The sequence below is a fragment of the Rhinolophus sinicus genome, linkage group LG09 (assembly GCF_036562045.2).
Source record: "Rhinolophus sinicus isolate RSC01 linkage group LG09, ASM3656204v1, whole genome shotgun sequence".
Taxonomy (NCBI): Eukaryota; Metazoa; Chordata; class Mammalia; order Chiroptera; family Rhinolophidae; genus Rhinolophus; species Rhinolophus sinicus.
The window spans coordinates 52,073,033-52,094,984 of NC_133758.1; the positions used below are offsets into that span (position 1 = coordinate 52,073,033).

Below are 21,952 nucleotides of genomic sequence, written 5' to 3' on the forward strand. Positions count from 1 at the left end.
TATCAATGGCCTTTTTTTCAGAAAAAGAAAAAAAACAATCCCAAAATTTATATGGAGACACAAAGGACCCCAAATAGCTATCTTGGGAAAGAAAAAAAAAGCTGGAGGCATCACACTTTCTGATTTCAAAATATATTGCAAAGCCATAATAATTAAAATAGCATGTTATAAACCAGTATGTTATAATAGTCTGGCATAAAGACAGACACATAGACCAATGGAACAGTATAGAGAGACCAGAAATAAACCCACACTTACACAGTGAACTGTTCACACAAGGGTGCCAAAATGCACAAAGATAGTCTCTTCAACAAAAACTGGATATCTAGATAAAAAAAAAAAAAGTATAATCTGACTCTTACAGTATACACAAAAATCAAATCAAAATGGGTTAATGGCTTATATTTGGAGAACTGAAGCTGTAAAACTCCTAAGAAGAAAACACAGGAGAAAGGCTTCATGACATTAGTCTTGGCATTGATTTCTTGGATAAGACTCCAAAAGCACAGGCAACAGAAGCAAAACTAAACAAGTGGGACTATATTAAAACAAAAATCTTCTGCACAGCAGAGGAAACAGTAAAATAAAAAAGCAGCCTATGGAATGAGAAGATATATTGCAACTCATATCTGGTAAAGGGTTAGTATCCAAAGTATATGTAAGGAATTCTTACATCTCAATAGAAAATAAAATACCCAACAAACAAACTTCGATTTAAAAATGGGTAAAGGAATGGAATAGACCTTTCTCAAAAAAAAAAAAGAAACAATTTACATTTTATATAGTCTCTTCCTTGGATATTACTTTTTTTTTTTTTTTTTTGCCATGGAAACAACTGGATGATGTCACAGATGGATTGCATAAACATGGAAGTTGAGATTTTACAAAAGAGTTGGTCAAAGATGAGAAATAGCTCTGATTTCCAAATATAAATAATTTCAATAGCCAAGAAAACAAAGTCCCTGGTATGATAAAATGCATTCTCTAAAGAATCTTCTTTGAGTGTGTTCCAGCACAAATGTCTATCTACAGTATTCATAGCAAACTCTAGCCAACCTCTGCATTTCCTTATTAGCTTGAAACTAAATGGCAGGAAATACCCAGGGGCACCAATAATACTTCGGAATCCTGTGCCAATTTCAAACTGAGTAGACAGTACTATGGAGCTAGTTTCTAAATACTTTGAAAAATTCCATTGAAATGAGAGATAACAAACTTGAAAGGCAAGTCCTTTTTTGCATCAATAAATAAAACATCAAAGTGATTATTGAGCCAAAGATCTGAAAAAATCATGTGCAATTTTCAGCATAATAAAGCAGTGAATATGAATTCAAATGAGCAGTCTGATTTAAAAAAAAACAAACACACAACAACTTTCTATTTCTGGAGCAACCATTCTCATAGGGAGTAATGTAGGCTGTACTGTGCTGTATTATATTGTGCCCAATTCTTTACTTGTGCCTGGTTTCTGATCATTTTTTCAGACTACAGAGAGCCAGTACGTTCACTTTTTCAGTTTTAATTCACTTGACGAGCACCAGGATGTTGGAGGAAATGATGTTGATAAAAATAAACAGTGATTGGAACTTTGGAAGCCCAAAGTTCTTGTGACAATACATAAATTTAAGGAAGAGAATGTGAAATCTCTTACTTTAGCTGACCCTTCTAATGATTTGTAAGAAATCTGGAAAGACACAGATCTTGCCCTGGAAACTGCTTTTTCATTTTGTTATTTCCTCTGAGCAGGTTAAGCAGAGCTGCCATCGTTTCCTACAGCCTTCCATGGGTGCCTTGTGCTCTGTGCTTTGGCTTTTTCTTACACCTGCAATGGAAAGAGTATGGGCTTTGGAGCCAAACAGACCTGTGTTTGAATTCCTGCTTGCCCACTCCCTTCTGCGCCTCTTTGGGTAAGTCCTTCAGCTTCTTGGTGCTCAGCTTCCTCACTGATGTGATGAGAATCATAACCTAGTAGAACAGAAGCTTTCATATTTACCAGTGCCCTAGATTCATTGACTTTCCTGTTTCTTCAGGAAAATATACTGGCTGATGCCCATAGCCTGCTTTTAGCTCCTTGCTCCGGGAATGTGGACCATAGACCGTCAGCACTGCATCACCGGTGAGTTTGTTAGAAATGAACAATCTCAGGTCCTATTTCCAGACTTGCAGAATCAGAATCTGCATTTCAATAAGCTCTCTCTCTCTCTCTCTCTCTCTCTCTCTCTCTCTCTCTCTCTCATTCTTGCACACACTAAAGTTTGAAAGGTGTGACTACTCCCTATACTCCAAGCATTTCTGCTGCCACCATCTGAGTTGTATGCCCATTAACCGTAAGTTGTTTTAATTCCCAAACTTATTTATGTCGACTGTTCTTTTTGTTGTAATTATATGAATAGTTTCAAAGTTGATTTTTAAAAAGAGAGAAAAATTAATAAACAAAATAATTATTAAAAAATTTAAAAAGAGAGTTGTCTCCATGAAACCCAAGTTAATATGTTAGGAAGGCAATATAAAACATGACTAAAAATGCTGCTGATGAGTGAGGTATAAATAAGAGAACTGTAAGTTAGTGGTTGTGATAGGGGACGTAAAAATATAGAAGGAATCAGGGCTCTAATGATTTCACAAGCATTTCTAAGTTCTTCCTTCTCAGTAAAGAAACCAAAACTGGAAGTTGTAGCCTATGCATTATAAGTGAGATGTATGCAATATTGGTGAACAATTGGGCAAAGAAAGTCCCTGGTTCCTTAAGAAAAGATTGATGAGTAAATGAATGTTTATATGTTTTTAATTAAAATAAATTATTTAAAGTTCATTTGAATTATTGTCTATGATATTTTCACTTTAACTAATTCTTGGTATTAGCTAAACAGCTATCTGTCCTTGTGGTACATAGTACCTTGAGGTACTCACCTTGCAGGATAGTTGTAAAGATTAGAAACTGTGAATGTGCATGGTTCAAAATAGGTGATCCAGGAAAGTTATTAGAGGGTGTTTATGCTGCTTATTATTGTGCATTTTAGAGCTTTGGGGCTTTGATACATTTTTGGGGCTTGACTCCTCCCTGTGAGGCATTAGGTTGGTGTAAAAGTAATTGAGGTTTTTGCATTGTTGAAATTTGCCATTTGATATTGGAATACATTCTTAAATGTGGTTATGTCATACATCGTTTTAATGTGCATTTCTCACTTTATGTTTTTTTTGCTAATGACTTATTGCTTGCTGTTTATTTTATATTTATTTTAGGCTGTGGAAATGATGTTAGACCAAAAGCAAATTCAAGTGATTTTCTTATTCAAGTTCAAAATAGGTCATAAACCAGCCGAGACAACTCGCAACATCAACAATGCATTTTGCCCAGGAACTGCTAACGAATGTACAGTGCGGTGGTGGTTCAAGAAGTTTTGCAAAGGAGACGAGGGCCTTGAAGCTTTCTGCATCCTGGCAAAACCATTACATCTGATAAGTATGCTTAGCAAATCAATGAGATGCACCGAAAACTACAACACCTGCAGCTGGCATTGGTCAACAGAAAGGGCCCAATTCTTCTCCATGACAATGCCTGATGACACATCGCACAACCAATGCTTCAAAAGTTGAATGAATTGGGCTACAATGTTTTGTCTCATCCGCCATATTCACCTGACCTCTCGCCAACTTTTTTCAGGGAAAATGCTTCCACAACCAGCAGGATATAGAAAATGCTTTCCAAGAGTTCATCGAATCCCGAAGCAAGGAATTTTATGCTATGGAAATAAATAAACATTTCTCGTTAGCAAAAAGGTGTTGATTGTAATGGTTCCAATTTTTATTAATAAAGATGTATTTGGGCCAAGTTATAATGATTTAAAATTCATGGTCCAAAACCGCAATTACTTTTGCACCAACCAATACATTAAGGACTATTATATGTAAGATGTTGAAAGTGGCACTGTGACAATACAAAGAGATTAGTACACTGACTCTGGCTTCCAAGGGTTTGCAATTGAATATTGACAAGGTAACAGAAATAATAATTATTTAAGGCAAGGTGCTATTTGTGCATTTTGATAGTCACTTTCAGAAATATTTGACACACAGTGAGGTGTAGGCAGAGATAATGTCTATAAACAGCCATTTGAATAATGATTTTTATTGTTTAAAGTCACATAACCTAAAATTCACCATTTTAACCTTTTTAAAGTGTGCAGTTCAGTGGCATTTAGTACTTTCACAGTGTTATGTAAACATCACCTCTATCTGGTTCCAGAACATGTTCATCACCCCCAAAGGGGACAGACCGTTTAAGCAGTCACTCCCATAGCCCTTTCCCCCTGCCCCAGGCAATCACTAAGCTGCTTTTTGTTCTCTATGGATTTGCTTATTCTGGATATTTCATTCAATGGAATCATGCAATATGTTGCTTTTTCTGCTTGGCTTCTTCACTTAGCATGTTCTCTAGGTTCATCCATGTTGCAGCATTTATCAGTACTTCATTACTTTTTATGGTTGAATAATATTCTACTGTGTACCACATTTGTTTATTTATTTACTAGCTCATGGACATTTGGGTTGTTTTCATTTTGAGAGTATTGCAAATAGTGCTGTTATTAACATTCATGTACAGGTTTTTGTTTGAACGTCTCTTTTCAATTCTTTAGGGTATATACCTAGCAGTGGAGTTGCTAGGTCATAAAGTAACTTATTAAGAAAGAGCTGCATCATTTTACACTCCCACCAGCAGTGTATGAGGGTTCCAATTTCTCTACATCCTTGTCAACACTTATTATTTTCCTTTTTTTTTTAATTACAGCTATCGTAGTGGTTGTGAATTTGTTTCTCATTATAATTTGATTTGCATTTCCCTAAAGAACTATCGATGTTGACCTTTTCATGTGTTCATGATCATTCTTTAGAGAACTGTCTATTGCAGTCCTTCACCAATTTTGAATTGGGTTGTTTTGTCTTTTAGTTGTTGGATTATAAAACTTCTTTATACATTCTAGATCCTAGGCCCTTATCAAATACAGGCATACCTTGAAGATTTTCAGTTCTAGACCACTGCAATGAAGTAAATATCACAAAAGAGTTAGTCACATGAATTTTTTGGTTTCCAAGTGCATATAAAAGTTATGTTTACACCATATACTGTAGTCTATTAAGTACACAATAGCATTATATCTAAAAATCAATATACATACCTTAATTTAAAAATACTTTTTGCCAAAAAGTGTTAACTATCATTTAAGCCCTCAGCAAGTCATAATCTTTTTGTTAGTAGAGGGTCTTGCCTCAATTTTGATGAAAATGTGGTATCTGGCAAGCACAATAAAGCAAAGCACAATAAAATGAGGTATGCCTGTATATGATTTGCAAATATTTTCTCTGATTCTGTGGTTTTCTTTTCTTCTTGATTGTGTCATTTGATGCGCAAAAGTTTTTAATTTTGATGAAGTCCGATTTATCTGTATTTTTGTGTTCTTGCTTGTAATTTTGATATTATATGTAAGAAACCATTGCCAAACACATGCTCATAAAGATTTACCCCTATCTTTTCTTCAAAGAGTTTTATAGTTTAACTCTTACATTTAGGTCTTCAGACTTTTTTGAGTTAATTTTTGTATTTAGTATGAGATAAAGTTTCGACTTTCTTCTTCTATATGTGGATATCCAGTTGTCCCAGCACTGTTTTTTGAAGAGACTATTCTTTCCCTATTGAATGGTCTTGAAAAACTTGTTGAAATAAAGTGACAATAGATATATAGATTTATTTATAAAATCTAATTCTCTTCCATGATCTATATGTATATAATTTCACATATACCTACCTTTCTTTATGGTATATTTTTATGCCAACATCATCTTATTTTGATTACTTTAGCTTTGTAATAAGTGTTTTTAAAAGATTTTTATTAAAATATAGCTAACAAATAATGTTATATTAGTTTCAGGTATACATCATAGTTATTCAATAGTACCCACCTGGCACTACAGAGTTATTACCACATTGTTGATTATATGCCCGATGTGAAAGAAGTGATCACCAGGATAAGTCCAGCAACCATCTGACACTGTACCACACTATCACAATATTATTGACTGTATTTCTATGCTATACATTACATCATCAAGACTTGTTTTATACCTGGAACTTTGAACCTCTTATTCTTCTTTACCTTTTCCTCCCTATTTTATTTTTTCAATTAGAGTTGACATTTAATATTATTTTATATTAGTTTCAGGTGTACAGCATTGTGGTTAGACATTTATATAATTTAGGAAGTGATCCCCCTGATTAGTACCCACCTGGCATTATACATAGTTAGTACCATATTATTGATTATATTCCCTGTACTTTACATCTCTGTGACTATTTTGTAACTACCAATTTGTATTTCTTAATCCCTTCACCTTTTCACGCTGCTCCCAACCCCATTCCCATCTATCACCCTGATAGATCTAGTCCCCATCTGACACCATACATAGTTATTACAACATTATTGACTATATTTTTTATGCTATACTCTACATCCCCATGACTACTGTGTAACAACCAATTTGGACTTCTTAATCCTTTCCCTTTTCACCCTCCTCTAAACCCCCCTCCCATCTGGTAACCATTAAAATGTTCTCTGTATCTATGAGTTTGTTTCTGTTTTGTTTGTTTATTTTGGTCTCTAGATTACACTTATAAGTGAAATCATATATTTGTCTTTCACTGTCTGACTTACTACACTCAGCACAAAACCCTGTAGGTCCATGCATGTTGTTGCAGATGGCAAGATTTTTTTCATGGCTGAATAATATTCCACTGTATATATGTACCACCTCTACCTTATCCATTCATCCATCCAGGGACACCCAGGTTGCCTTCATATCTTGGCTTATGTAAATAATGCTGCAATGAACACATGGATGAGCATATCCCCTTGAAGTAGCATTTTGGGTTTGTTCAGATAAATACCCAGAAGTAGGATCCCTAGGTCCTTCTTTGTCTCTCGTTACAGTCTTTGTTTAAAGTCTGTTTTGTCTGATATCTGATATAACTATTGAGGCCTGAGCTGTTTGTTTGTTTGTTTGTTTCCATTTTCATGAAATATCTTTTTCTATCCCTTTACTTTCAGTCTGTGTGTGTCTTTCAATCTGAAGTGAGTATTTTGTAAGCAGCATACGTAAGGGTCTAGTTTTCTTATCCATTCAGCTCCCCTATATTTTGATTGAAGCATTAAGTCCATTTACATTGAAAGTAACTTTTTTACTTTTTTATTTTTTATTATTTTTTAGGTATTTTTAAACATTTTTTTAAAAAATTAGTTTCAGGTGTACAAAACAATGTAATAGTTAGACATTTATCATTTATATCCCTCACACAGAGATAACCCCCTTCTCCTCATCTACTACCCCCCTGACTTTGCATACAGCCATTACATTTCCACTGCCTCTATTCCTAATGCTATACTCCACTTCTTGCAAATACATACATACATACATATATATATATATATATATATATATATATATATATATATATATGTAAAATTGTAGTTGACATTATTTTTCAGCTTCAGCTTCAGGTGTACAGTGCAGTGATCAGGCATCTACATCAGCCCTGAGGTAGTCTCCCTAATGAGACAAGTATCCATCAGGAATCCTACAAAATCTTTACAACATTATTGATTACATTCCCCAAATTGACTTTTGTATCCCCATGGCAATCTTGTGGTTACCAATTGTGCTTTCTAATCCCCTCACCTTCCCCCTTGTCCCCATCCCCCCTCCCATCTAGCAACCCTAGTTTTTCCTCTATATCTCTGAGACTGTTTTTGACTAGTTCATTCATTTATTCTTTTCTTTAGATTCCACATATAAGTGAGATCATATGGTATTTGTCTTTGTCTATCTGACTTATTTCACTTAACATAATGTTCTCTAGGTCCATCCATATTGTTGCAAATGATAAGATTTCCTTCTTATTCACAGATGCGTAATACTCCATTGTATAAATGTGCCACAGTTTCTTAAACCAGTCGTCTACCCATGGGCATTTCGGTTGTTTCCATGTCTTGGCTATTGTGTATACTGCTGCAAGAAACATAGGGGTGCATAAATTTTTTCAAATTAGAGTTTTGGATTTCTCCAGATAGATACCTAGGAGTGGAATTGCTGGGTCATAAGGTAGTTCCATTTTCAGATTTTTGAGATACCTCCATACTGTTTTCCATAGTGGCTGAACCAATCTGCAATCCCACCAACAGTGCACAAGGGTTCCCTTTTCTCCACATCCTCGCCAACATTTGTTGTTTGTTGATTTATTGATGATAGCCATTTTGACTGGGGTGAGGTGGTATCTCATTGTGGTTTTTATTTGCATTTCTCTAATGATTAGTGAGTTTGAGCATTTCTTCATATGTCTGTTTGCCATCTGTATGTCCTCTTTAGAAAAATGTCTCTGCGTGTCCTCTGCCCATTTTTTAACTGGGTTGTTTGTTTTTTGGAGTTGAGTAGAGTGAGGTTTTTATAAATTTTGGATATTAACCCCTTATCGGATATATCATTGACAAATATCTTTTCCCATCCAGTAGGATCCCTTTTTGTTTTATTGATGGTTTCCTTTGCTGTGAAAAAACTTTTTAGTTTGATGTAATCCCACAGGTTTAATTTTTCTCTTACTTCCCTTGCCCGAGGGACTATATCAGTAAAAATCCTACTCCAGGTAATGTCTGTAAACTTTCTTCCTATATTTTCTTGTAGGAGTTTTATGGTTTCAGATATTACATTGAAGCTTTAATCCATTTTGAATTTATTTTTGTATATGGTGTAAGGAGGTGGTCCAGCTTCATTTTTTACATGTGTCTGTCCAGGTTTCCCAGCACCATTTATTGAAAAAATTGTCTTTACCCCACTGTAAATTCTTGCTTCCATTGTCGTAGATTAAATGACCATATAGGCATGGATGTATTTCTCGGCTGTCTATTCTTTTCCATTGGTCTACATGTCTGATTTTAAGCCAGTACCATGCTGTTTTGATTACTGTAGCCTTGTAGTATAATTTGATGTCAGGTATCATTATCCCTCCCACTTTGTTCTTATTTCTCAAGATTGCAGAGGCTATCTGGGGTCTTTTATGGTTCCATATAAATTTTAGGATTATATGTTCTATTTCTGTAAAAAACGTCATTGGTAGTTTGATAGGAATTGCATTGAATATGTATATTGCTTTAGGCAGTATGGACATTTTAACTATATTAATTCTTCCTATCCATGAGCATGGTATGTGTTTCCATCTATTTGTATCTTCTTTCATTTCTCTCTTCAGTGACTTATAATTTTTTGAGTACAGATCTTTTACTTCTTTGGTTAAATTTATTCCCAGGTATTTTATAGTCTTTGAAGCAATTGCAAATGAGATTGTTTTCTTAATTTCTCCTTCTGATATTTTATTATTGGTATATACATATGCAACTGATGTCTGAATATTAATTTTGTATCCTGCTACTTTAGTAAATTCATTATCAGTTCTCATAGTTTTTTGGTGGAGTTTTTAGGGTTCTCTACATATAGTATCATGTCATCTGCATATAATGACAGTTTTACTTCCTTGTTAACAATTTGGATGCCTTTTATTTCTTTTTCTTGTCTGATTGCTGTGGCTAGAACTTCCAGCACTATGTTGGATAGAAGTGGAGAAAGTGGGCAACTTTGCCTTGTTCCTGATCTCAAGAAGAATGGTTTTAGCTTTTCCCCATTGGGTATGATGTTAGCTGTGGGTTTATCATATATGGCCTGTATTATGTTGAGATATGGTCCCTCTATTCCCACTTTCTTAAGAGTTTTTATCATAAATGGCTGCTGGATTTTGTCAAATGCTTTTTCTGCCATCTATTGATATGATCATATGATTTTACTTTTGATTTTGTTAATGTAGTGTATCACATTAATTGATTTGCAGATGTTGAACTACCTTTGCATACCAGGAATGAATCACACTTGATCATGGTGTATGATCTTTTTGATGTATTGCTGAAATCTGTTTGCTAATATTTTGTTGAGGATTTTTGCATCTATGTTCATTAAGGATATCAGCCTGTAGTTTTCTTTTCTTACAATGTCTTTGTCTGATTTTGGGATCAGGGTGATAGTAGCCTCATAAAAAGTGTTTGGGAGCCTTCCCTCCTTCTGGATTTTTTGGAATGGTTTGAAGAGAATAGGTGATAATTCTTTTTTGAAGGTTTTGTAAAATTCACCTGTAAAGCCATCTGGTCCAGGGCTGTGGGCTCTTGTGCCTGTAGAGAATTCCCTCTGGATGTGTCACTTGTAGGTCAAACCCGGTAATACTCGGGTTTGGTCTGGAGTTGGCCTCTAGGTGTGTTGAATCTTGTGCCTCTTGGGCTGGGCCCTGGTGTAGGGCAATTTCAGAACAAAGCAAATCACCAAGCACAACAGCAACAACAACAACAAATAAAACACCAAATACACTCACATGTAAAAACAACCAATAACTCACACTCAACACAGCCAAAAATATCATAAATACAAAATCAAAACAAAACAAAAAAAGCGCCAGTCTTGGCTTAAGCCCACTAAGTAATCTCCAGGCTGCCCTCTGCTGTACCAAAGAGTCCTCTGCGTTTTGTGCAGGCAGAGTCAGTCACCTGGTGCCCAGAGTGACGCTGGGACTGAGTTCTAGATGAGTAGAGCTATGGGGTATGGATGGTAGTTTTTACAAAGTCAATGCAGTTTCTGTTCTTGCCTGCACGTATTTGCACTGAGAGTAACACAGCCAGCCCTGTGCCCAGGTCTCCTGAGTCTTAGAGCACTTCTTCTGTGTGTGTGTGTGTGTGTGTGTGTGTGTGTGTGTGTGTGTGTGGCGCATGAGATTTCTGAGCTGCTGAAAGCCCCAAGCTGCCTCTACCACCTGCTGCTGACCCCTGGGAGTGTCTCCAAAGTTGTAATTGCCCTGCCCTAGGCAGGCCAGAAAGGGTGGGGGCTGGGGATGGAGGAGTCATCTCTCTCCCAGCCATGTCACACTCTTCCCAGCCTCTTCCCTGGGCCACAGCAGCTGCAAACCGGGTCCTCCCAGACCCTGAGCACTACTGCTCCTCTGTAATCTGACACTACTCCTCAGTTCAGGGGCTGCTTGAGTCTCTGGAAGGGCGGGGTAGGATTGGGAGAGTGGGGAGAGGGGCCCAGGTATGGTGTTTACATTCTCTGTCTGACCTAGGGCCCACTTGGAGGTCTCAGTTGAGGTTACTGCCTCTAACCACTGGATATGCTGCTCTCTCAGCAGGAGAGATCAGCTGTGGGACACAGGGAAAGAGCCCACCTCCTGGTTCTTGTGGTCTCTGTTATGTCCTGGGAACCCCTGCATCTCCATAGCCACGGATGCGGGCCTCGTCTCCACTCCGCTCCCTTCCCTCTTCCCCTGCTCGCCCAGTTTGCCCACCGTCAAGTAATCCTTGTACGAATCTGTTAGCTGTTCTGTGTGATGAGCAGAGAGTTCTTTGATGCGTTATAGATGTTGAATTTGTGGTAAGTTCTGGAGGAGAACTCAAGAAGACCACCTCACTGCTGCCATTTCTATGATGTCACTCTCCGAAAGTAATTGTTGATAGGTATGTAGTTATAGCTATTTTATTATTCATATTTTTATTGCTATTATTATCATTACTTTTTGTTTTAGAAGTCCAAGATTCCTTGTAATACTGGTTTGGTGGTGATGAACTCCTTTAGTTTTTTCTTGTCTGGGAAGCTCTTTATCTGTCCTTTGATTTTAAATGATAGCCTTACTGGATAGAGTAGTCTTGGTTGTACGAGATCTGATAATTAAGTTTGCAAATTTGTTGCAACAATGTTTTTTGTTTTGTTTTTTTTTTAATTTATTTTTTAAATTTATTGGGGTGACAATTGTTAGTAAAATTACATAGATTTCAGGTGTACAATTCTGTATTACATCATCTATAAATCCCATTGTGTGTTCACCACCCAGAGTCAGTTCTCTTTCCATCACCATATATTTGATCCCCCTTACCCTCATCTCCCACCCCCCAGCCCCTATCGGATGGATTATTCATTACGAATTCGTACTAACTGGACAAACAGTTAACCAAGTTTACTATTTGGAAGTGCTTAAAAGGCTGCGTGAAAAAGTTAGACGACCTGAACTTTTCACCAGCAATTCATGGCTCTTGCATCACAACAATGCACCAGCTAACAAGGCACTGTCTGTGAGGGAGTTTTTAGCCAGTAAACAAATAACTGTATTGGAACACCCTCCCTACTCACCTAATCTGACCCCCCCAATGACTTATTTCTTACCCCAAGATAAAGGAAATGTTCAAAGGAAGAAATTTTTATGACATTCAGGACATCAAGTGTAATACGATGACAGTTCTGATGGCCATTCCAGAAAGAGTTGCAAAATTGCTTTGAAGGATGGGCTAGGTGCTGGCATCAGTGCATAGATTCCCAAGGGGAGTACTTCAAAAGTGATCATAGTGATATTCAGCAATGAGGTATTTTCTAGGATGAGTTCACAAACTTAATTGTCCAACCTCGTAGATCCTTGCTTTTCATCACATTGAATGTTTTGTGCCAATCAATTCTGGCCTGAAAAGTTTCTGTTGAGAAATCATTTGATAGTCTTACGGTCACTCCCTTGTAAGTAACTAACTGCTTTTCTCTTGCTGCTTTTAAGATTTTCTCTTTGTCTTTTATCTTTGTCATTTTAATTTTGATGTGTCTTGCTGTTGGCCTGTTCGGGTTCATCTTGTTTGGGATTCTCTGTGCATCCTGGGCTTGTATATATATTTCCTTCACCAGGTTAGGGAAGTTTCCCATCATTATTCCTTCAAATAAGTTTCAATTCATTGCTCTCTTCTCCTTCTGGTAGCCTTATAATGCAAATGTTGGTATGTTTGAGGTTGTCCCAAAGGCCCCTTGAACTCTCCTCAGTTTTGAGGGTTCTTTTTTCTTTTTGCTCTTCTGATTGGGTGTTTTCTGTTACCTTATCTTCTAAATCACTGTTTTGATTCCATTTCATCTAATCTGTTTATTCCCTGTAATGTATTCTTCATTTCCATTATTGTATTCTTTATTTCTGACTTGTTCTTACTTATGTTCTCTATCTCCATTTTTATGTCTCCTGTCTCTTTGTTGAAGTTCTCCCTGAGGTCATTGAGCATCCTTATAACCAGTGTTTGGAACTCTGCGTCTGGTAGATCACTCGTTTACATTTTGTTTAGTTCCTTTTCTGGAGCTTTGTTCTACTCTTTTATTTGGGACATGTTTCTTTTTTCCCCATTTTGGCTGCCACCCTGTGTTTTTTTCTACGTATTAGGCAGGGCTGCTATGTCCTGGTCTTAGTAGAGTGGCCTTATGTAGTAGGTGTGCTAGGGGGCTCAGTGGCACAGTCTTCCTGGTCACTTGAGCCACACTCCAGGTGTTTCCCTTGTGTGGGTTGTGTGTGCCTTCCTCTTGTAATTGAGCATTGGTTTCTATTTGCACATCAATGGGAAGGACTGACCCTCGAGTTCACTGGTTGTGATGACTGGCCTTGACTACAGTGAATGAGTTGTGGTGCAGGGACTGACCCCACAGAGCAGCATCTGCTCAGCAGGGCTCTGATGCCTGTATAGTCTGCCCCTTGGGTGTGTCATACTTGGAGGTGGCTGGGTGATCTAGCTTATTTTGAAGCCTGGGAGGCGACCATTGCAGGTCAACTTCAGCCGCAGCCTGTGTCCCACCCAGGGCCACCCAGCAGAAGCCACAAAGAAATCTGAAGATGGCCACTGCCTGTGCCATGCTCAAAAGTGACTTGAGAGGCCCAGCTGCAAATCAAGGCTGGCTGCCACTAGTGCTGTGTGTAGGGCGACTCAGCCAAAGGTGTAAGACATGTTCAAGCCAGATGCTGCTTCTCTGGGTTCCGTGAATCTTTGAGAGACTCTAGGAAAGTTTGAGCATGAGCCAAGGCAGGCCATTTGTACATAAAAGCCACTGGAAGTGGCTTGGGTGTGCCTGAAAGTTGGGTGGGCTGGGGTCTCAAATCACCAGGTCATGACCAAATTACCATTGGTGTTAAGCAGCTTGATGGAGACTCAGACATGGCATCTGCCTGCATCTGCACACAGGGAAGGGGAAGGGATCAACAAAGAAACAATGACTTCCACCAGCTCTTCCACCCAGGAGAACACCCCTCCAGCCCCTGTCTTGAAGCCAGACATCTCAGTTCCACTCACCCCTCCGCATTTCCCCCAAACCCCTCCCCCTGCTTTCTGTATGTCCCTGTTTCCTCTCTAACTGCTGCCCCAGTGCTAGACTCAGAGCTAGTGATTCTGTCGGTGGGTAAATGTGCACATTGTCCCTTTAAGAGGAGCTTCCCAGAGTGCATCCCCTTCCATCTCACTCAGTCACAATCTCCACTGGTTTTCACAGCCAGAAATTATGGGGAACTTTCTCCCTGGCACTGGAACCCTGGGCTGGGGAAGGGCTGGGGCCCCTCACTCCTCCAGGGGGACCTCCATAGCTGAGATATCCCTCCCAATTTTTAATGGTCACTCTTGGTTGTGAGACCAGTCCATTCTGTGTCTCTGCCCCTCCTACCAGTTTCAAGGTGGCTTCAGCATGTCCTTAGCTGTAGGGTTTGATTCAGCAAGATTTTTGGCAATTCTTAATGATGGTTGTTTTGTAGCTTAGTTGAAATTTTGATGTCATCAGAGAAAGTAAGCACAGTGTTTACCTACTGCGCCATCTTGACTGGAAACCCCTCGTAAGTTTTGCAATTGGGACTTTGCTCTTCTTTTTCTATATTGTTTTGGCTATTTAGGGTCCCCTGCAATTTCATGTGAACTGCAGGATTGGCTTTTCCATTTCTGCAAAAAAAAAAAAAAAAAAAAAAAGCTATTGGAATTTTAATAGGTATTGCACTGAATCTGTAAATTGCTTTGGGGAGTATTGCCATCTTAACAATATTAAGTCTTTTGGTCTGTGAAGAAAGGATGCATTTCCATTTATTTAGGTCTTTAATTTCTTTCAACAATATCTTCTGGTTTTTAACGTATAAGTCTTTCACTGTCTCAGTTAAGTTTATTCTGTACTATTTTATTCTTTTTAAAGCTATTGTAAATGCAATTAATTTCTTAATTTACTTTCATGTTGTTTATTGTTAGTGTATAGAAATACAATTAAAGTTTTGTGTGTTGATCTTGTGCCCTGCAACTTGCTGAATTCATTTATTAGCTCTAATAGTTTCTATGAGAATTTTTAAACATTTTTTATATATAAGATCATGTCATCTTTGAATAAAGATAGTTTTATTTTTTTCTTTACAATTTGGATTCATTTTATTTCTTAATTGTTCTGGATAAAACAGTTAGTAAAATTTTGGATATAAGTGGCAAAAGTAGGCATCCCTGTCTTGTTCCTGACATTAGGAGGAAAATTTTCAGGTTTTCATCACTATGATGTTAGTTGTGGGTTTTTTTCATGAATACCCTTTATCTTATGAGGAAGTATCCTTCTATTTATAGCTCACTAAGTGTTTTTATCATGAAAGCGTGTTAGATTTTGTCAAATGCTTTTGCTCCATCAATTGAAATGATCGTGTGTGTGTTTGTGTGTGTGTGTGTGTGTTTCTTCATTGCTCTATTAATGTAGTGTATTGAATGATTTATTTTTCTTATGTTGACTCATCTTGCATTTCTGGGATAAATTCCACTTGATAATGGTGTATAATATGTTTAACATGCTGTTGGGTTCAGTTGACAGTATTTTGTTGAGGATTTCTGTATCTATATTCATCATGGATGTTGGACTGTTATTATTTTTTTTTTCTTATAATGCCCTTTTCTGACTTTGGCATTGGGTAATGCTGGCCTCATAAAATGAGTTAAGAAGTATTCCATCCCCTTCTGTTTTTTTTAAGAGTTTAATAAAGTTCAGTTTCAATTTTTTTATTGTTTGGTAGAATTCACCAATGAAGTCACCTGGTCTTGGGCTTTTCTTTGCTGCCAGGTTTTTGATTACTGATTCAAAGTTTTTACTAATTATAGGTCATGAGATTTTTCTATTTCTTCTTCAGTCAGCTTTGGTAGTTTGTTGTTTCTATGAATTTGTTCATTTCATCTAGGTTATCTAATTTGTCACGTACAAGTTTTCATAGTATTGTCATATACTCCTTTTTATTTATGTAAGGTTGGTACTTTCTGATTTCAGTAATTTGAATCTTCTCTCTTTTTCTCTTAGCTTTTCAATTTTGCAGGTCTTCTCAAAGAACTTTCACTCTATTTGTTTTTCTATTTCATTTAGCTCTATACTAATTTTTTTCTCTGCTGGCTTTGGTTTTAGTTTGTTCTTCTTTTTCTAGTTCCTAAAGGTGCATAATTAACTTTCAGTTTGAGATCTTCCTTGTTTTTAACGTTGCCATTCACAGGTATAAATTTCCCCCTGAGCACTGCTTTCACTTCACCTCATAAATTTTAGTATGTTGTATTTTTGTTTTCATTTGTATAAAAGTATTTTCTTATTTTCTCTTGCAATTTCTTCTTTGATCCATTGGTTTTTAAGAGTGTGTTGTTTAATTTTCATATATTTGTACATTTTCTAGTTTTACTTCCATTATTGATTTCTTCTTTTGTTCCATTGTGGTCATAGATGATAATTTGTATGATTTCAATATCTTAAAAATTATTGATAGTTATTTGTGGCCAAACATATGGCCACCCTGGAGAATGTCCTTTTTGTACTTGAGAAGAATGTGTATTCTGCTATTGTTGGGTAAAGTGTTCTATAAATGTTTGTTAGGTCTAGTTGATTTATAGTGTTGGTCAAGTTTTCTGTTTCCTTGTTGATCGTTTGTCTAGTTGTCCCATCCATTATTAAAAGTGAGGTATTAAAATCTACAATAAAATTATCTATTTTTCTCTTCATTTCCATCAATGTTTGCATCAGATATTATGAAGGACTATTGTTAAGTGAGGCTATATGTATGATGATAATATCTTATTGATGGATTGACCCTTTATCAAATTTTCTTTTAGCTAGAGGTAGGTGGAGTGTTGGGTTTTCCAAGAAAGCAACAGGGTGCAGTTGCAGGGTATGGTATGTGACTTCGAGTGTACGGGGAAGTAAGTGTGGGTCCTGATGGAGGCCAGGGATAAAATGGATGGGATGGGCTGAGTGTCAGGAGTGGCTCAGACAATGGCAGAATCAGGTTCCAGATGCTGTACCAATGATTGCATTTCCCAGAGGAAGGCCAACTCACGGGATCTTAAGAGTTTAGGGGAGTTGTCAGAGAAGTCCTGGGATGAGAGAAACCTGGGTATTCTGGGTGCCAGAAGCCCCATGTCCCAGACTCATCTGTAAGGAGTCTGGCTCAGACCACTTAGCAGGCAAAACACAATCATTTTTCTTTCAGAATTTAAACATGTCATCTAACTGCTTTCTGGCATACATGGTTTCTGATGAGAAGTAAATTGTTAACCTTATTGAGGATTAACTTGAATGTGAAGATTGACTTCTCTCTGACTGCTTTAAATATTGTTTCTTTGTCTCTGGCTTTTAACAGTTTTTCTTATAAATGAAACTTATTTTGTTGTTCCTTTACACACCTCATGAATTTTCATTGCAAATTGGATATTTGAATGCTATAATGTCATTACACTGTAAATCAGATTCATCCACCTGCCCAGGGTTTGTTGTTCTTCATGTTGTGTCTTGGACTAGCCTATTTAATGATTTTTCTAAATTATTATTGTAAAGACTGTATTCATTGTAACAAATGGCCACTGATGTCTCATTAATTTCTCATTGGTCAGAGATTTCTTTAAAGGTCTAGAATAAAAAAACAAAAACAGAAACAAAACATTCCTGGGTTCACAGATTGGCTTAGTTTGGGACACTCTATCACAGCCAGGCTGTTGACAATTATGTCTTAACTTTCATGTCTAGCATATGGGAAGCCTAAAGGCCTATCAGAGGTGAAACCTTAGGGTCTTCTCAGGGCTTCTATGAACATATATCTATGATTTGGCATGAGTTTGGGCTCCTAGATTTCCTGGTGATTGTTCAACCTCACGTGAAGTTCTTGACTTAACCTCCCTAGGTTTCATGTTCTAACTGCTGCAGTCTCTTTAATGTCTGATGATAGTACATTTGCCTCAAAGTTCATTTGATGAAAATTGCTCCGCAGGCCATACAGACCAAAAAAATTTCAAAGAAAAGAACTGCTTATATGACTGAGAACCCAGACACAAAATCAATTTCCCTGCCTTCTTTTCTGGAGACTGTGTGCTGCGGTCTCTGGAGGGTCAAAGCAGGAAACTTCTCAGGTCCTCCGTTACCCATGGGGCACTTGTCCTTGTGGGGTGTTGCTGACTTGGACTCACGGCCCCCATTCCATGGGGTGTCCGCCAGTGTTGTTCCTGGCAGAGCCCCTGTCGGTCCCAAGAGACATCAAAGAGGCCTTTCCCAGGCTGCCGGTGTGCCGCGTGGGCCTGGGCTGGGCTCCTGTGTGGGTCCCAGGACACTTGATGAAGACCCACCAGCGGGGAGGGGCGGCCTGGCCTATGCCAGAAGTGTCTCGCCCTAAAGAGCGAACCGGTGAAACTTGGGAGCAGGGCCTCTTCCCCTCTCTCCCCCCACGACCGTGGGGCAGTGGCTGGGGCTATCAAGCTCTGAGGACGCTCTGTGCTCTCTGCCTTCGCTGTGGGCCCTGTGATCCACCGCTGGAAGCTCTGCAGGGTGCTTGCTGTTGCCGATCCGTTTCCTCCTTCTTCTGAAAATAGCTGCTGGATGCAGGGGGGAATTGCTGTCCCCAGAGTCCCTTCTGTCAGCCTCAGAGTGTCCTTTTGCAGGAGCCAACCTCTTGCATGGGGCCATCGGGTCCCTGGCTGGGCATCCGACGTTCTGGCGTTTAGGCAGGCGACCGATTGTGTCACCCTTCTCCACTGGAAGGGCCACAGAGACAGGCGAGACAGAGAGTCTCTTGAACTATAACCCAGCTGCTAAGGGTCGGGGTTGGGGCCAGGAGAGACCCCAGCCCCTGTACCACTTGGTGATACGCCTTTCGCCCCCTTGGTGCTAAACTGGCATCCCTGCGGAGATCTAGGCACACCCCTGGGCCATGGAAGGCCTGCCCCATCCCTGCGCGGGCGGGACCAGGACATGGAGTCCCCTACCTTGTCCCCAGTTTTCCCAGATGAGGGACCCAAGGCCTAGGGGCATCCAAGTGACCTTCATGCGGTCACGTGACAGGAAGAGGACAAGCTGCCATTTGAATCTACAGAGTTTAGGTTCTCTGTTAGCGCTGCCCACCCACACATCTCTGAAGGGGGTGAGGGGCTGAGTGCTAGACAGAGAAAGGGATTTGCCTACAGATGACTGTCACCATCACCAGTCCAGCTTCCAGAAGTGGCCGGTAACCAACAGAGAAAGTCAAATAAAAACCCCACAAGTCCACTTCACCGCCCCCCATACATCCCGTCCCATACCTGAAGGTGTTCACCCCCGGTGAGCCTTAGCACATATCCCTGCAGCTATCCCGCCCCACCCCCCACGCCCCACTCCCGGTCTATGCGTGTATCCATGCACACAGGCACACTCGCTGTCCAAGCAAGGAGGAAGTGGCTGTGTGACGTTGGTTCATTGGGGCGACACTGGGTGAACGCGGGAGCCAGTTATCTTTGCCCGATGTATCGAGGAGACCATCCAAGCATTGTTCCCTTTGTTCTGGGTTGTGATGACATCCCAAAGCTTGGCATTTATTAGATCGAGTAATCCCCGACAGCCATGATTGAAATCAATCTTCTCAGGAGTATATTCATTTGTAGGCCCGGTATGACACAATGGGTTACCACATTATCCAACCAGTTGAAATTAACGATGGGTAACACTCAGAGTCAATACAGTGGAAACCCCACATCCCCACCAGCCAGATACACTAAGGGTGGTCCTACGCCTATATCCGCGTATTATCCCAGATCCATTTCCATGGGTATACACATACACGTGCACACAGGCACATACACTCTCCAGGCAGGCAGGCAGACAGTGGCTGTGGCGCTGAGGGTCACAGATGTAACACTGCACAAATACAGGGGTTAGAGTCCACAAAGTCCAGGATTGCAGTCTCCCGTGGAAGTACCATCCCACCCCCCAACTGTTCTTGTGTTCCTCTCCACGCTCCTACCCCCCACCCCACATACCCCTCATCTCCCACCCTTCCATTCCAAGGCCAGCCCCGGATTTATCATCGGGCGGAAGAATCTGGTCTTGAAGTCTTTAATGGTCTTGGTCATTATTGGGGCAATCGGCTTTGCAGACTTGGTGCTGCTGACCACTCTCGCCCAGCGGGCACTGGTGGTGCTGGAGCCTTGGTAGGCCAGATTCTGAGTAGTGGAGTCAGAGCTGCAGCCAGCCGGCCACAATGCCCCAGGGAGCACAGCTGTATCCCATGGGGCATGGGTTTGGCTTGACCTCCACTTTCACTGGGACTGACGCTCCTTCTCTTTCCAAAGCCTCCAAAAGGATCATCTTGGCCTGTCAGACATTGCGCCGGTTGGCATGTGCAGATCGGATCTTCAGCGTCATTAGTTGTAACCGCTGCTCTTGGGCATCCTGGAGCCGCAGGCACATCTCACGTCACAACTCAAGCTCTTGCGGCCTTTCTTTCTGAAAGTGGCGGTGACAGTGCATTTTCCATCGCTGAGCGGTTGCTTCCACTGGCAATACCATTGCATTTCTCTATGCGATGGAGCTGATCAGGCATACATGTCATCAGAACGGGTTCCAGAACAAAATATGCAACTCCCGCCACTTGAAAGAGTAAACTGAAGTTATTTCAAAGGACCCAGATGCACTGCTGGTGCAAGGTCATCATTTTGGGGAGACAGGCTCGCTTGGAACCAGCGAAGACCCACATCTTTGAGTTCATTCTGCGTCCGCTCAATCCAGCTTCCTCTGCCTCCTGAGGTGAGGACAGTGCTCTGGGCTTGGCTTGAAAGGAGGGCATCCATTCAGAGGCAGGAGGTGGACAGCAACCCGGCTGCAGCCTGGGAAACCTGAGGTCTGGCCATGCTGGTGCTGTGTCTGCGGGGACCTCTATCAGCTTGTCCCGACCGGCTCTGGACGGCTGCAGCTTTTCAGACTTGTTCATCCTCTCCGTAGGTAATTCCTACACAGAGTTCAAGCTGTCCCTAGCACCTTGGGGATCCTTTGCTCCTTGAGTCCTTACCCAGAGAACGGTGGCTGGCATCTTCATAAGCTTTTTTTTTTTTCCCCCTTGTGGGCTGGTCGTAGTTGAGGTATGCCTCGAAAGACAAGGTGGGTGACTGACCTTCCTCCTCTTCCTCCGTATCTGCCTCCTCCACTTCCAGGAGGGAGCCTGCTGGCTTCTTCTCCCAAGAGAGGCTTGACATTCCATTTAGGAGCTTTGAGGCTGGTAGAAAGCTTCTCCTGCACCTTGTCTGGCTTTTTTCTTTCTCCCCTTTTGTATGTCTCAGCTTTCTAGAAGTTGGAAAGTTGGGTGTCTTTCTGCATTGTGTGACTCTAAATTTCTTAGTTTGGTCTACCTAGTAGTAACCCTTGAGTGAGCTGGATTTATCTTATTATGGGAATTTTTGACTGGTATACCTTCTAATATTCTTTCTGTGTGTTTATTTTGTGTTTTTTTAAAGACTTTTTAAGTGTATTTATTGGTGTGTTTAATGTTGTCCCCTATGTCAGTCAGCTCCATTTTATTCTATTTTTTCTTTTTTACCTTTTTTTTCTAAAACTGGATAATTTCAACTGACATCTTCAAGTTGTTCTTACTCTTTTAATATATTGTACTTTACTCATGATGTTTTCATTTTTATAATTATATTTTTAAATTTGAGAATATTTGTCTCCTTTTTATAATTTTTACATTTTTATTTATAGTTTTTTTTTTTTAACTGAATAAGCCCAAACAAGCAGTAAATTTATTAAAGACGGACAGTATGCT

General features: G+C 39.7%; 1 long non-coding RNA gene and 1 pseudogene across 1 annotated transcript; one reads left to right on the forward strand and one right to left on the reverse strand.

The window, feature by feature from the left end:
- The first annotated feature begins 714 nt into the window (after positions 1-714).
- On the forward strand, positions 715-6,937 carry LOC141573172 (uncharacterized). Its single transcript, XR_012498801.1, has 3 exons — positions 715-1,907; positions 2,031-2,116; positions 3,244-6,937. It is a non-coding gene; the product is annotated as an uncharacterized LOC141573172 (long non-coding RNA).
- A 13,495-nt stretch (positions 6,938-20,432) lies between these two features.
- LOC141573074 (elongin-A-like) lies at positions 20,433-21,607 on the reverse strand (annotated as a pseudogene).
- Between the last annotated feature and the right edge of the window lie 345 nt (positions 21,608-21,952).